At 38.8% G+C, this 16,239-nt stretch overlaps 1 pseudogene; it reads right to left on the minus strand.

The window, feature by feature from the left end:
• Nucleotides 1-9,430: 9,430 nt before the first annotated feature.
• On the minus strand, nt 9,431-11,173 carry LOC129492036 (elongation factor 1-alpha 1-like; annotated as a pseudogene).
• Between the last annotated feature and the right edge of the window lie 5,066 nt (nt 11,174-16,239).

The following is a 16,239-nucleotide window of genomic DNA, read 5'->3' on the forward strand; positions in this document are numbered from 1 at the left end:
AAATGTGTTTCTCACAGCTCTGGATTCTGGGAAGTCCAAGATCAAAATGCCAGCATATTCAGTGTCTGGTGAGGGCTTGCTTCCTGGCTCACAGATGGTATCTTCTGGCTGTGTCCTCACATGGTAAAAGGAATGAACAAGCTCACTTGGCCCTATTTTATAAGGGCACTAATCCCATTCACGAAGGCTCTGCCCTCGTGGCCTAATCACCTCTCAAAAGGCCTTAACTCCTAATACCATCACCTTGGGAGTTAGGATTTCAATACAAGAATTTTGGGAAGACACAAATACTCAGACCATAGCACCTAGCTTGAGTTATGAGCCCATGTTCATCCTCCCCCAGCCCTGGAGACAAGAGCATACAGTTCCCATTGGACCATACGCTAGAATGGAAATGGGGGTAGAAGAATCAGTAACCCCTTTCCAAGATAAGATAAGGAGCACCAGAGACTGATGACTGGGGAATCACTGTGATCCAGGCAATCACACCAATTAATGTCTACCATATCAATTTCCCTAAGAATCTCCACAAGCTTTTTTCGACTGGAGAACCCTTCCCTGACCAGGCCGAGGTCATTCTAATACTCAGGAGGGAAGGATAGAAAACTCTTTCTGGATTCTAAATAAGCAGAGCTGAATCTGTGACTATCCTGAAGTGGGTGCTCACAGGAAAATCCCATCTAACTCATAGTGAAAGGGGAAGGGCAGAAAGTTGAATCCTGAGTCACTGGAGGCTTGACTACCACATTATCCTCTCTCCAATTACCTCTTACAGAGAACTAGCCAGAGTGACAAATATTTTCTCAGGAGATGGTGATATTTAAAAACTGTTTGTTATTTATAACATCTGCTTTTTAAAGAGGGGGGTTGGGGTGAGAGTGGGGTCTGATAGCTTGGGGGCCTTTTGTTTACTTGCTATTTTGATGATTGAGAGTATAGAAGCATAGAAGTTTATCACTTGGGAATTTCCCCTGCAACTTTTAAGTAAAAGAAAAAGTAAGTTTCTTTTATTTTTTTAAGTACATGTACATGGGAAGATAGATCTTAAATTACAGTGTTCCATTTTATTGCAATATGTATAATTTACCCTCTGAGGTAGGTGTCCAGGGATCTTAGTGTGATTTACTTAAGTACAATTGTTAAAAGGTATCATTTGTTTCCATGATAAAAGGGGTTTTAGGCCAACAAAGGGGATTTTGACCAAAGGTATCTCAGAAAACTAGGAAAAATCCCAAGGTTTCACTGACTTGTCCAAATCATGTATCAACAAGAACAGTCTGTTAGTGTGCTGTGTGACACTTGTGCTTAAGGTGGTAGAAACTAATATCAGATTGCTTTGCAATAACGGGTTGTAAATTACTCATGTGGGTATTAGATAATGTACTCAGTGATGATTACCAACAATTTTGAATCAGCCAACAGATGTCAATAGTCAAAGGGCTATCAAGTATACTATGAGGAACTGCAAATACACATTGGAAAGGGCAGAAATATAGGGAGCAATAAAAAATTGGGGTAATTAATACATTCTACCACATGGACAGTTATCACAAATATTTTGGAATTTTCTTAGTGATAGTGTTCTGTCAACTGTTGCTGTAGATTAGGAACTCAGAAGAGATCCACCTGGAAAGTTCAGGCTCAGGGTTTCTCAAGCAGTTGCTGTCAGATGAGGGTGGGGTTTGGAACAGAGGAGACATTGACATAGATGGGGATTGGCTGTGTATCTTGCTCCCACGGTCTTACCATGTGGTATTTCCCCACGGGTTAATTTGGGCTTCTTTGCAACATGGCAGCCTCAGAGCATGAAAACTGCTTACTTTGAGAGCAATGCTTTAAGGTTTTAAGAGCAAGTATTCTAGTTCATAAGGCAGACCTCAGAAGTTATATTACTTCACTGTCACTGCATTCTCTTAATTACAAGCAAGTCACAGCCTGTTTAGGTTTAAAGGGGGAAGAATTTAAGCTTCACCTTTTTTTTTTTTTAACTCTTGCTCAGGCTGGAGTTCAGTGGCACAATCTCAGCTCACTGCAAACTTTGCCTCCTGGGTTCAAGCGATTCTCCCACCTCAGCCTCCTGAGTAGCTGGGACCACAGGCACGCGCCACCATGCCTGGCTAAATTTTGTATTTTTAGTGGAGACGAGGTTTCACCATGTTGGCCAGGCTGGTCTCAAACTCCTGACCTCAGGTGATCCACCCGCCTCGGCCTCCCAAAGTGCTGGGATTACCGGCGTGAGCCACCACATCTGGCCTACATATTGAGAGAGGAGTGGCAAACTTCTAGAGCATGTCGAATGAGAAATATTGGTGGCCGCTTTTATCTTTTGGAATATATAATCTGCTATAGGCAGTATGATAGAGCAAAAAATTGGACCTGCATTCTGGTCTTGGTTTACCAGTTACTAGCTATGTAACTTTGGACATATCTGATCTGCCAGTGTTGGCCCCCAGCAGGCATTACATAAATATTCATCAAATGAATGAATAAATGAATAACATCAGGCTTCAGTTTCTTCCCCTGCATGAGACTAATAATACCTAAGAAAGGTCTTGAAGAATAAATGAGATGAGAGAATTGAAGATATTTTGAACATTTGAAAGGGCAAACATCTATGGGTACTTGTATTTTTTTCCAGAGCCTAAGGCATTCTTTTTGGAATATGCTCAATGATGACAAATTTTTGTCTTCTAAACAATTTGGTTTTTGGAAAAAGCTGAAAGTCATTTAGAGATATGAGCAGGGAAAAGACATATGATTACAGTGGGTATTAAGATTTTGGGGTCTAAAATGAAATAGCATTATGAGATGATAAGACTGACATTTTTTAAGTGGCTGATAACCTAGTCTGGAAGACATTTTCAAGAAAAGACTAGCTAAAATGTTTTAAGCAAAGGTAGAAGTAATTGATATAAATGTACGATTGCTGCAAATGAAGAGATAAATGCTCATTTAAATATCTGTTTAAAAATGGGATTGAATGTTTTATCATAATCTCTCTTATCTAGTGTCTGAGGAAAGAGTTAAGCTTCATTTCTGGATGGAGAAATTGAAATATTACTAGTGTTCAGTTAATAGTAGTAATTTTAAAAGCGAGGAATTAGGTAAAATAATTATAATTGCAGCTAAGGACTAGCTATAGTTTTCCAGAAGTTATAAGCAAAGCATCTTAGTTTAGTCACCTCTATATTCTTTTTTTTAGATTAAGTTTTCTTCATATTATTTTTTACTTATACATATACAAATACATATTTTTTAAATCTTGGAGATGGTGAATGGGAAGTTATTTTAAAGTTATTTTGAACTCTTACTTACAAAAACTAACTTATTTCTTAGTCACTAAAACAAAAAATAAGAAGCAGCAAAGTGCCTCTAACAAAGAACATGCTGATAACTGAAAAATTAATCCCAAGAGACTAATCAGTTAAAGGCATATGCTAGTATAGTCATGCACCATATAAGGACTTTTCTGTCAGTGACAGAACCCATATACAACAGTGATCCCATAATATAATATGGTATTTTTTAATTTTATTATTATTATATTTTAAGTTTTAGGGTACATGTGCACAATGTGCAGGTTTGTTACATATGTATACATGTGCCATGTTGGTGCGCTGCACCCATTAACCCGTCATTCAGCATTAGGTATATCTCCCAATGCCATCCCTCCCCGCTTCCCCCACCCCACAACAGTCCCCAGAGAGTGATGTTCCCCTTCCTGTGTCCATGTGTTCTCATTGTTCAATTCCCACCTATGAGTGAGAACATGCGGTGTTTGGTTTTTTGTCCTTGCGATAGTTATACTGAGAATGATGATTTCCAGTTTCATCCATGTCCCTACAAAGGACATGAACTCATCATTTTTTATGGCTGCATAGTATTCCATGGTGTATATGTGCCACATTTTCTTAATCCAGTCTATCGTTGCTGGACATTTGGGTTGGTTCCAACTCTTTCCTATTGTGAATAGTGCCACAATAAACATACGTGTGCATGTGTCTTTATAGCAGCATGATTTATAGTCCTTTGGGTATATACCCAGTAATGGGATACTTTTATTGTAACTTTTTGTATATTTAGATGTGTTTAGATACACAAATACTTACCATTGTGTTACATTTGCCTACAGTATTCAGTACAGTAACATGCTATAAAGCTTTGTAGCCTAGGAACAATAGGCTATACCATATAGCCTAGGTGTGTAGTATGTTATACCATCTGTGTTTGTGTGAGTACATTCACACAATGACAAAACCGTCTAATGATGCATTTCTCAGAACATATCCCCATTGTTAAGCAATGCATGACTGTAGCTTGTTTTCTCTAGGGAAGTCTCATCTGTCTGTTTGTAGATGACACTGTGACATCAAAGCCAGCCAAAATGAGTCTGAGCAGACTGGTTAGGTAATTTTGATATTATTTATACTTGGGGTAAAGTTAAAAAAAAACTAAAGAGAAAATGTAAAAATAAAATAATGCACAATAAATAATATTCTACATACATTATATATGGCATAACAGGGTAGATATATTTTATAAGTATACATACTAGGATTAAGTCAGAGCTTTTATAAGTATATATACTTGGATTATGCATTGGATTAACATTCTAGCTGATTTCATACTGTCCTAAAAGGATCACTGAAGACCATTGGATACCCACCCATTTCTTCTAAAACTGAAAGGTAGTGACAGCTACTAGAGATCCTTGAGTGGCTTGACTTTTTGAGCAAGGCTTCCATCTAATTTCAGTTACCCACTCTCCTGTGCCCTCCTTCACATGGAGCCAAACTTAGTCCTAGGCAGTGCAAGACCACAGCTATTGCTAACTGAGCTGTTGGCTTCTCTGATAGCTAAGGAGAATCTATTGATGGCATTCACCTCACAGCTGGTTAGGGCTGGCTAACGTGACAGCCAGAAACCTCCCAGATAAAGGAAGCTAACTTCTATAGCACGAATAAAAGGTACTGAGAAGTGCAGATCCCATACTCTGGGAGACCTCTCCTTGGGCAGCTTCTAACCTAAGACCAGGAATGGGGCTAAGGGAAGTCAGTTTTCTTTTCATAAAATTTAAACTCCAATATGGTTACTGCCATGAAAGTCCTTTAATTCAAAGTATGTTAATTAAGGCTTACTTCTTTGTTTAGAAGTATTGCTATTTATCTCATGTGCAAGAGGAAAATCTCTTATCATAGAGAACACAATATTATGTGTCTCTATGAAAAAATTTTGTTTTATAGTTAAGTAGCGTAGAAACTAAGTCAATAGAGGCACAACAGACTGGTTTCAGAAGTGTCTTTCTCAGCTACAAAGTCTGCTGCATCTCACCAGACATCACTGAGTAGATGAGTTATATAATTTTGATGTTTTACAACAAAAGTGAAATTCTTCAATAAGAGGGAAATAACCTGTTTAAACTAGAGACAAACATTAGTTTTTCTAATAAAAAGTTTTAAAAAGATAAAACTTAATTTTTTTAAAAAAAGTACACAAACATTTCAGTTTTTTTCTTAATTGGTGCTCAAAGATATAAACCACTACTGTTTTAAGGCCTCCAAATTACAGTTCCACCCATCTCTCTAACTTTATTTCCATTTTCCCTTTAACTCATTCTTTCTCAGCTTCACAGTTCTTCTTAATTCCTTTCATCATCTCCATGTCCAGTCCTCTTTGTCCTTCTTCCTGTTAGAGTCTTCTATCTTCCTCTGTGCTGAATTTATTCTTTCTGTTCCACCCTGGGAATCTCAGCTTCTGTATCTTTCCCACTGACTTTATGACTGCAGAAGTGCAGTCTGTTTCTACCACCTCTGCTGCCACTCCCAATACCCTTCTTGTGTCTTGTTTGGATTATTCTAATGGCCTCCTAAACAGGCCCCTAGATTCCACACTTGCACCCTTTCAATTGATTAGCCACACTCCAACCAGGGAGGGAACCCTGGCTGAATCATGGCTCTACCTGCTTAAAACCCCTTACTGGATTATCCATAAGATATAGGATATCTTCCAACATGCTTAAATAAGCCCCATAAGTCTCCAAATTATTTGTCTACTACTTTCCTTCATTACTCACTAGGATACATCCAACTGCACTGTTTTTCTTTTTCTTTCTTTCTTTCTCTCTCTCTCTCTTTCTTTCTTTCTGTCTTCTCCCTCTTGCTTTTGCTCTAAATGTTTTTTAGGGGGATGGGTGGTCAAGGAGGTGGTGATTCTTAAAGAACATATTAAGCTGATAAAAAAAGAGGTTGTTCACATGGGGCTATTGGAAGACAGTTATATTGGAAGGCATCACTTTTGCTGGAAGATCTACAGACCATCTAAAGGTTTTTTTTTGTTTTGTTTTCTTTTGTTTTCAGTTGCAAGATTTAATAGAGTGAAAACAGAGCTCCCATACAAAGGGAGGGGACCCAAAGAGGGTAGCCGTTGCTGGCTTGAATGCCTGGGTTTATATCCCGATCATTGTCCCTCCCCCTGTGCTCTCAGGCAATAATGATTGGCTATTTCTTTACCTCCTGTTTTTGCTCAATTAGCATTTTAGTGAGCTCTCTTTACTACCTGATTGGTTGGGTGTGAACTAAGTTGCAAGCCCCGTGTTCAAAGGTGGGTGCGCTCACCTTCCCAGTTAGGCTTAGGGATTCTTAGTTGGCCTAGAAATCCAGCTAGTCCTGTCTCTTGGTGCCCCCTCTCAACAGGAAAACCCAGGTGCTGTTGGGGAGGTTAACCAACGACCGCTTTAACTGCTTCCTGCTGAATTGGTGCATAGTAGGTGTTGTGCAGTTGAGATTTCCTCGGGAGTGGTGGCTTTGATGTCATCAACATCGGAGCATGGGCTAGCAGGATGGTCCAGGGGTCCGCGGTAGATTTTAGTCATGGACTGCATCTGGGGCTCCATTTGAAGAATATTTGTAGTTTTACAGTTTCGATTCTGGAAGAGACAAACTTAAGAAGGAGGTTAAAGATACAGGGATTGAAATGTATGGCCTGAAGTGCAGGGGATTATTTCTTCAGCACACTTCACAGGCCCTGACTATCTGCTTGATAGTTTTGAAAAGGCCTGGTCCAGTAAGTAATAATTTGGCCATCTGACGGGTGCTATCAATGGCTAAGTGAAAGGTCTGGTGAAGGGTTTTAAGTAATTTTCATTGATTAGCTGCAGGCAGAAGTATTTTTCCTTCTTCAGTGGCTAGCCATCCTGAGGGGAGGAAACTATGTCCTCATGAGGTTCCCCATTAGATTTCTCCTGCTGAGTACTGGGGCTTGGTTTCCCGGAGGGGATTACCCCATACTAGGGGTCCTTCTATAAGCATTTCTAATGGAGGGTCCTTCCTTGCTGCTCTTTTGGCTTCAGTATCCGCTTGGATACTGAAGTATCCCTTTTATTTCCCTTTCCTTTCCTTTCTGATGACCTCGGCACTGTAAGACGGCCACCTCGTATAGCCAATAATAATCTCCTAATGGCTTCCTGATGTTTGATAGGTGTTCCCTCGGAAGTTAGGAGTTCTCTTTCTCTCCATATTGCTGTGTGGGCATGGAGGACTAGGTAAGCATACTTAGAGTCTGTGTATATATTTACCCTTTTTTCTTCTCCCAATTTTAGTGCCCAAGTGAGGGCTATTAGTTCTGCCAGCTGAGCACCTAGTTCCTGGAGTGAGGGGATAACTTTCAAGTATTCCATTATCACTGACCACTGCATACCCCACCTTTTGAAGTCCTTTTTCTACAAAGGAACTTCCATCAGTATACAAGTTGAGGTCGGGATCAGTCAAGGAAACTTCTAGAAGGTCCCTTCGAGCAGCGTAGGTTTGAGCAATCACCTGTTGACAGTTATGTTCTATCTTTTCTTCATTGTCTGGAAGAAATGTGGCTGGGTTAGAGTTGCACAGGTGCGCAGTCGCAGCACTGGCCCTTCAATTAATAGAGTCTGGTATTTAAGCAAATGGTTGTCTGAGAGCCACAAGTCTCCTTTAGCAGTGAGTATGCTGTTTACATCATGAGATGTCCACACAGTAAGATCCCTTCCTTGTATTATTTTAACTGCCCCCATAGGGCTGGTGCCTGCACATTTGCATATTGAACATAGAGTTTTATTTCATACATACAGTTTTATTACAAATTTTTTATACCTTCTGTAATAGTTAGGCATTATGTTGATTTTTTGAAGATTTTGAGTGTAGTAGGTTTTATTACCTATCGGTTTCATTTTGGAAGAATAAAAAAGCTGTTACAAAAGATTTTCTATTAAAATGGAAGTTTTATTTATCCATTCATTTGCTGATAGACACTTAGGTTGTTTCCTTCTTTTGGGTATTAGGAATAATGCTGCTATAACAATTGATATATATAAGTTTCTGTGTGGATATATGTTGTATGTTTTCATTTCTCTGTAGTCTATACCTGGAAGAGGAATTGCTGGGTCATGTGACGATTCTATGTTCAGCTTTTTCAGGAACCACCAAACCGTTTTCCACAGCAGCTGCACCATTTTATATCCCCACCAGCAATGCATGAGAGTTTCTGTTTCTCCATGCCTATTTTTTATTTGTTTTTAATTATTGTAGCCATCCTAGTGGCCATGCAGTTGTATCTCATTAGTTGTTGTTGCTGTTTTGTTTTGGTATCTTTTATGATTTGTATTTCCTTAATGACCAATGAAATTAAATATCCGTTTATGTGTTTGTTGATCATTTGTATATTTTCTTTGGAGAAATGTCTATTTAAATCCATTGTTCATTTAAAAATTTATATTGTCTTTTTTTGTTTTTTTTTTTTTTTTTACTTTAAGTTCTGGAATACACGTGCAGAATGTGCAGGTTTGTTACATAGGTATACACGTGCCATGGTTGTTTGCTGCACCCATCAACCCATCATCTATATTAGGTATTTCTGCTAATGCTATCTCTCCCCTAGAACCCCCACCCCTGACAGGCCCCTGTGTGTGATATTCCCCTCCCTATGTCCAAGTGTTCTCATTGTTCAACTCCCACTTATGAGTGAGAACATGTGGTGTTTGGTTTTCTGTTCCTGTGTTAGTTTGCTGAGAATGATGGTTTCCAGCTTCATCCAGGTCCCTGCAAAGGTTATAAACTCATCCTTTTTTACAGCTGCATAGTATTCCATAGTGTATATGTGCCACATTTTCTTTATCGAGTCTATCATTGATGGGCATTTGGGTTGGTTCCAAGTCTTTGCTATTGTGAACAGTGCTGCAATAAACATACATGTGCATGTGTCTTTATTGTAGAATGATTTATAATCCTTTGGGTATATACCCAGTAATGGGATTGCTGGGTCAAATGGTATTTCTGGTTCTAGACCCTTGAGAAACCACCACACTGTCTTCCACAATGGTTGAACTAATTTATAATCCCACCAATGGTGTGAAAGCATTCCTATTTCTCCACATCCTCTCCAGCATCTGTCATTTCCTAACTTTTTATTTTTTTATTTTTTTCATTAAACTTTTTTAATGGGTCTCAAAATTCTGTGACAAATTTTTGGTCAAGTTGTTTCCATTAAAAAGTACTGATTTTAAAAACTAATAACTTAAAACTGCCACACGCAAAAAAAGAAAACCAAAGTGGTCCACAAAACATTCTCCTTTCCTTCTGAAGGTTTTATGATGCATTGTTGTAATTAACCAGTCTTTTACTACTAAACTTAAATGGCTAATTGAAACAAAGAGTTCTGAGACCGTTCTTCCACCACTGATTAACAGTGGGGTGGCAGGTAGTAGGGATAATATTTATTTAGCCTTCTGAGCTTTCTGGGCAGACTTGGTGACCTTGCCAGCTCCAGCAGCCTTCTTGTCCACTGCTTTGATGACACCCACCACAACTGTCTGTCTGATATCATGAACAGCAAAGCGACCCAAAGGTGGATAGTCTGAGAAGCTCTCAACACACACAGGCTTGCCAGGAACCATATCAACAATGGCAGCATCACTAGACGTCAAGAATTTAGGGCCATCTTCCAGCTTTTTACCAGAACGGCGATCAGTCTTTTCCTTCAGTTCAGCAAACTTGCATGCAATGTGAGCCGTGTGGCAATCCAATACAAGGGCATAGCTAGGCTTATTTGGCCTGTATGGTTCAGGATAATCACCTGAGCAGTGAAGCCAGCTGCTTCCACTGGTGGGTCATTTTTGCTGTCACCAGCAAAGTTGCCATGACGAACATCCTTGACAGACACGGTCTTGACATTGAAGCCCACACTGTCCCCAGGAAGAGCTTCACTCAAAGCTTCATGGTGCATTTCGACAGATTTTACTTCCATTGTAACATTGACTGGAGCAAAGGTGACCACCATACTGGGTTTGAGAACACCAGTCTCCAATCGGCCAACAGGAACAGTACCAATACCACCAATTTTGTAGACATCCTGGAGAGGCAGGTGCAAGGGCTTGTCAGTTGGACGAGTTGGTGGTAGGATGCAGTCCAGAGCCTCAAGCAGTGTGGTTTCACTGGCATTGCCATCCTTACAGGTGACTTTCCATCCCTTGAACCAAGGCATGTTAGCACTTGGCTCCAGCATGTTGTCACCATTCCAACCAGAAATTGGCACAAATGCTACTGTGTCGGGGTTGTAGCCAATTTTCTTACTGTAAATGCTGACTTCCTTAACAATTGCCTCATATCTCTTCTGGCTGTAGGGTGGCTCAGTGGAATCCATTTTGTTAACACCAACAATTAGTTGTTTCACACCCAGTGTGTAAGCCAGAAGGGCATGCTCTCGGGTCTGCCCATTCTTGGAGATACCAGCTTCAAATTAACCAACACCAGCAGCAACAATCAGGACAGCACAGTCAGCCTGAGATGTCCCTGTAATCATGTTTTTGATGAGATCTTTGTGTCCTGGGGCATCAATGATAGTCACATAGTACTTGCTGGTCTCAAATTTCCTCAAGGAGGTATCAATGGTGATACCACGTTCATGCTCAGCTTTCAGTTTATCCAAGACCCAGGCATACTTGAAGGAGCGCTTTCCCATCTCAGCAGCCTCCTTCTCAAAATTTTCAATGGTTCTTTTGTCGATGCCACTGCATTTGTAGATCAGATGGCCAGTAGTGGTGGACTTGCCCGAATCTATGTGTCCAATGACAACAATGTTGATATAAGTCTTTTCCTTTCTCATTTTGGCTTTTAGGGGTAGTTTTCATGACACCTGTGTTCTGGTGGCAAACCCATTGTGAAAAAAAAATAAAGTTTCCTGAGTTTTTAATGATCACAATTCTAACTGGCGTGAAGTGGTATCTCATTGTGGTTTTGACTTGCATTTCTCTAATGACCAGTGATGATGAGCTTTTTTAAATGTTTTTTGCCAGCATAAATATCTTCTTTTGAGAAGTGTCTGTTCTCATATGTTTGTTGGCTGCACAAGTGTCTTCTTTTGAGAAGTGTCTGTTCATATCCTTCACCGACGTTTTGATGGGGTTGTTTGTTTTTTTCTTGTAAATTCATTTAAGTTCTTTGTAGATTCGGGATATTAACTCTTTGTCAGATGGCTAGATTGCAAAAATTTTCTCCCATTCTGTATGTTGCCTTTTTATTGTTGAGTATGATAAGCAAATTGTAATGTACAATGATATACAATGAAATATTATTCAGCCATAAAAAGGAATGAAGGTTTGATATATTCTAGAATGTGGGTAGACACCAAAAGCATTATGCTAAGTGAAAGACACCAGACACAAAAAGCCACATGTTGTATGATCCCTTTTATGTGAAATATCCAAAATAGGCAAATCCATAGAGATAGAAAGCTGATTAATGGATGTCAGCAGGTGGCAGGGGGGAACAGGAAGTGATTACTTAAAGGATATGAGGTATTCTTCTGGGATGATGAAAATGTTTTGAAACTAGAAGGAAGTGGCAGTTGTAAAATATTGTGACTATGCTAAATGCCACTAAATAGTACACTCTAAAATAGTTGATTGTATATGATGTGAATTTCACCTCAATTTTTTAAAGAGGAGAAAGTTAGGTCTAATAAGGTTGAAAATAACTGCTTTATGGTTCTTGATGGCTTTTGTTTCATGCATCCCATGGGCAGCCTTATTAGGCCTATGAAACCCTTCTCAAAATACCATTTGTAAATCCATAAAATATATAAGGAAGAAACTCGTGATATTGAATTATATTTACAAAAATATTTTAGAAAATAATTTTGTGATCTAATAACATGCTTCTTCACTGAGGACCTAAATGGCTAGATCTAGCAGCAGGTATAACTACCATAATTTTGAAGTAGTGATGGGTGTAAATGATAGAGTCATCTGCAACATCTGGGAAGTGATATAACAATTATATGCCATTTCTGTTGGAGGCACAAATCATAGGCACTATAATATTAACACTGCTACAGGGTTTGCTGCCTACATTCATAAATGCTGCATTTTAGTTAGAAGTTAGTGAAAATAAAAATGTAATCTTTTAAATAAAATCCAGGTTCACTGACCCCCTAAACTCTGCCTCAGAATCACAAACACCTAGCAAACAGAAGGGGCATACATTCTTTCTCCTTTGCCCTTAGGAATACCTTGGCAGAAGTGGTTAAGCAGACCTAAATAGGAGAATAATGCAGGGTGATGCAAACGAAACAAAACAAAAAGCAACCATGTTGGTGCATTGGATTCCTCTTTAAGACTATCATGATTAAAGAGATCTATCCTTTACTTCTTTCTAATTTTAGTATATGCTGCCAAAGCGAGCACTATCCTTTACTTCTTATCTAATAACGTTTTTCCTCCTTATTTTAAAATAAATTTTGATCCAAATTTCAATGAAACAAATGGTCCAAGAAACAGACTGACCTAGAGAATAGAAACTTAATTGGTTGAAAAATGAGAAATTAATTTTATTCCCCCTTGTCTGAAAAATAAAAGGAGTGGTTGCCATGTAGGATTTTCTTTTCTGATTGATTTTTTTCTATGTGAAAATAGGCTCATGTCCTGAGGCCCATATACTCCTTGGAAATAGGAAAGAATACAATTAAGTTGATTTTAACTAAGTCCAAATGACATGAAGAATATATTTGGTCTTAAGCTTTTTGTCTTTCTAGATATTGACGAAATTAGACATAAAATTTATCTGTCATAGAAGAATCACATGTGATTTACTATGCATTGTTAAATGGCATGAAAAAAACAGAATGTTTTCCTTGATTAAGTAGTATTACTGCTTCTAGGCTAAAATAATTATGAGAAATTTCAGCTCCAAATGATACCTTTAAATACCTTGTAATATTATAAATACAGTACTTCAATTCAAGGGTTGGGCTACTAAATTGGTAATAATAGGTCCTGAACAAAATCTAATGATACAACCCAGTTTCTCTGCCCATTTTCTAGATTTCCCCTTTAGGCTTTCAGCAGTGGGAATTAATTTTGTTTTTAAATGGTTTAACTGTAGAACTATTTTTTTCTCTTTTATACATATTCTAAGTACATGGAATAATGGATCTCAAATTGGATTCAAAAGAACCCTGGGTCCCAAAGGCAATTCCTTAAAATAAATCTTATGTAATTCATTGCAAGAAAATATGAAAAGGTTTCATTTATATTAGACCTCATGCCCACACCAAAAAAGAATTTCAGGGCCCCCAAAAATAATGTAGAATGGTTCATAATTTTGGTTGATGATGCATGTGATGAGAAGGGTTAGGAGCTCAGCAGCTGAGAAGATTTTCTTTTCCTTTTCCTTTTCTTTTTTTTTTTTTTGAGACATAGTCTCACTCTGTCACCCAGGGTGGTGTGCAATGGTATGATCTCAGCTCACTGCAATCTCTGCCTGCTGGGTTCAAGTGATTCTCCCACCTCAGCCTCCTACGTAGCTGGGACTACAGGCAAGCACCACCAAGACAGCTAATCCCAAAGTGCTAGGATTACAGGCGTGAGCCACTGCACCTGGCTGAGAAGTCTTTTCTGTTTGAAAATTATGTTTTTAGGGCTGGGCGCAGTGGCTTATGCCTGTAACCCCAGCACTTTGGGAGGCCGAGGCGGGCGGATCACGAGGTCAGGAGATCGAGACCATCCTGGTTAACACGATGAAACCCCGTATCTACTAAAAATACAAAAAATTAGCCAGGCGCGGTGGCAGGCGCCTGTAGTCCCAGCTACTTGGGAGGCTGAGGCAGGAGAATGGCGTGAACCCAGGAGGTGGAGCTTGCAGTGAGCAGAGATCCTGCCGCTCTACTCCATCCAGCCTGGGAGACAGAGCGACACTCTATCTCAAGAAAAAAAAAAAGAATTATGTTTTTAGAAAGAAGATTCTTGTTTTCCCTCCCTCTTTTACTCAACCCTTCATTCATTTGACTAATCGTCACTAAGTATGTACTGTGTCGGGAGAATGATAGTGACTGATATAGAATGATGATAAAAAGAAATGGCAAACTTATCTGCCCTTCTGGTGATTAGAATCTAGTAAAGGATTCAGACATTAAACAATCACATAAATCTATTGATAGGATTAAAAACTGAAATAGTACTGTTACAAAAATTATAAGAAGGTATGATGGAGAGTAATAGACATATAAAGACGTATAAAGCAATCTTACATTTGCATCTCAATGTACAACCACCAAGAACTGAGAGCTATAAATGCAGATCGATAGTGTGTAGTATGAGTGACTCAAATAGCATGCACATATAAAAACAATGCAAAAAACAACTTGGTGTTTATTTGCAAAATGACAGTTTTTAGGCTGAGATACATTTTTTTAAAAAGCAGGCTTTTTTCACCTACACAAATTTCTGATGTGACATCTAAGAGCAATGTGCACACACAACTCTTTCCTGGGTAGAGCTGTCTTTTGAGTATTACAGGATGTGCTGCATGCCTGATCCCTACATACGAAATAGAAATAATGCTCCTCAATTTTTGTGACACCAGAAACACCCCGACAATTTCCAAAAATGCTTCTTTGGGGGCAGTACTGACCCCTTGAGAACCTCTGACCCAATGACTCCTTGAATCTTAAATTTCTCTGAAGATTTATGCTTATTTCTTAAAATTAAGTGCAAGTTCTATATTTGCCCATACAGTTTATGGGTGATTGTTTAAACGTGCATGTAACCCTCATGTATCTGAACCACATGGAGGCCAGTCTCAGTATATTACATCTTCCTGGAAACAGAAGACTAACTCCAAAAGCACTAATGAGTAATATTGAAGGCTCTGTAGGCTTCAAAGAAAGTGTTAGAAAAGAGCTACATTTTACCATATACAGTAAAACTTCCCTAAAATCCATTGTAAGCTTTTCTGTTCCTTTCTCAAAGTCTCTCTCACTCCCCAAATACCTATCATTCAGCTCCACCAGACAAGCTGGCTTCAAATCAAAATAAAATGCTGTGACAAGGTTTTTTGTTCCCTGCCTCCAGATGTACACAAACTCTTCAAAGAATTATCTTGATATTTGTCCTCTTGTCACTTTTTGGTGAGCGAAATGGTAGAATAAGAAATTTGTCACCTGAGTCTTAGTTTTTAAGGCTTCCGGGTTTAGGAACAGACGTACAGGAACACATCAGCTCTCCAATTTGCTTTCTCCAGCCTTGTTCCTGGCCTCATCCTAGGTCCTGGCTTCTTCTGACTGTCGAAGGAATTATAGAGTTGGCAGCTCACAGCATCTTCCTCTAAGCAGCTAATTAAGAATTGCTTTAAAACAAATGAATTTGTTCTCAGGGACTCTTCTAATAGTGGAAAGTCAGGAAAATAACTTGAAACAATGTCACTTCCAAAAATAAAACAAAATTCACTGTTTGCTGTTAGGCATTTTTAAGCCTGAACCACCAAAATTGAGTTTGAGACCCACCATTTGCTCTCTTTCAGGTGGTTAGAGGCATCAGGCCCATTAGAAATCTCTTTTTCACTATACCAAATATGTATTTTCTTCATTTAAGGTACTTAGAACTATGTTCCAATATTTGAGTTGAGCAGTCTTTTAAAGAGCTTTCACCAAAGACATCCTGCTAAATTATCATACAGGTATGGATCTGTCAGAAATATATGAGATCTAAGAAACATGAGAAAATGATTACTAGTGAACCATTGCCTCATTCAGAAACTCAGCCTATTTATATTAAGTGGCCATGAAATTGGGAGCTAAAATTAGTTGCTATTTAATAGTTGCCTATGTTGAAAAAAGAATTTTGATATTTCAAATTAGGTGTTCAGAAACTTTTCATAAAAAGACCTCTGAGGTTTTAAGCTTTGTTCATTAAGTTAGTAGAGGTGGGGATGGTGAAGG

This window comes from Symphalangus syndactylus, chromosome 10 (assembly GCF_028878055.3).
Source record: "Symphalangus syndactylus isolate Jambi chromosome 10, NHGRI_mSymSyn1-v2.1_pri, whole genome shotgun sequence".
Lineage (NCBI taxonomy): Eukaryota > Metazoa > Chordata > Mammalia > Primates > Hylobatidae > Symphalangus > Symphalangus syndactylus.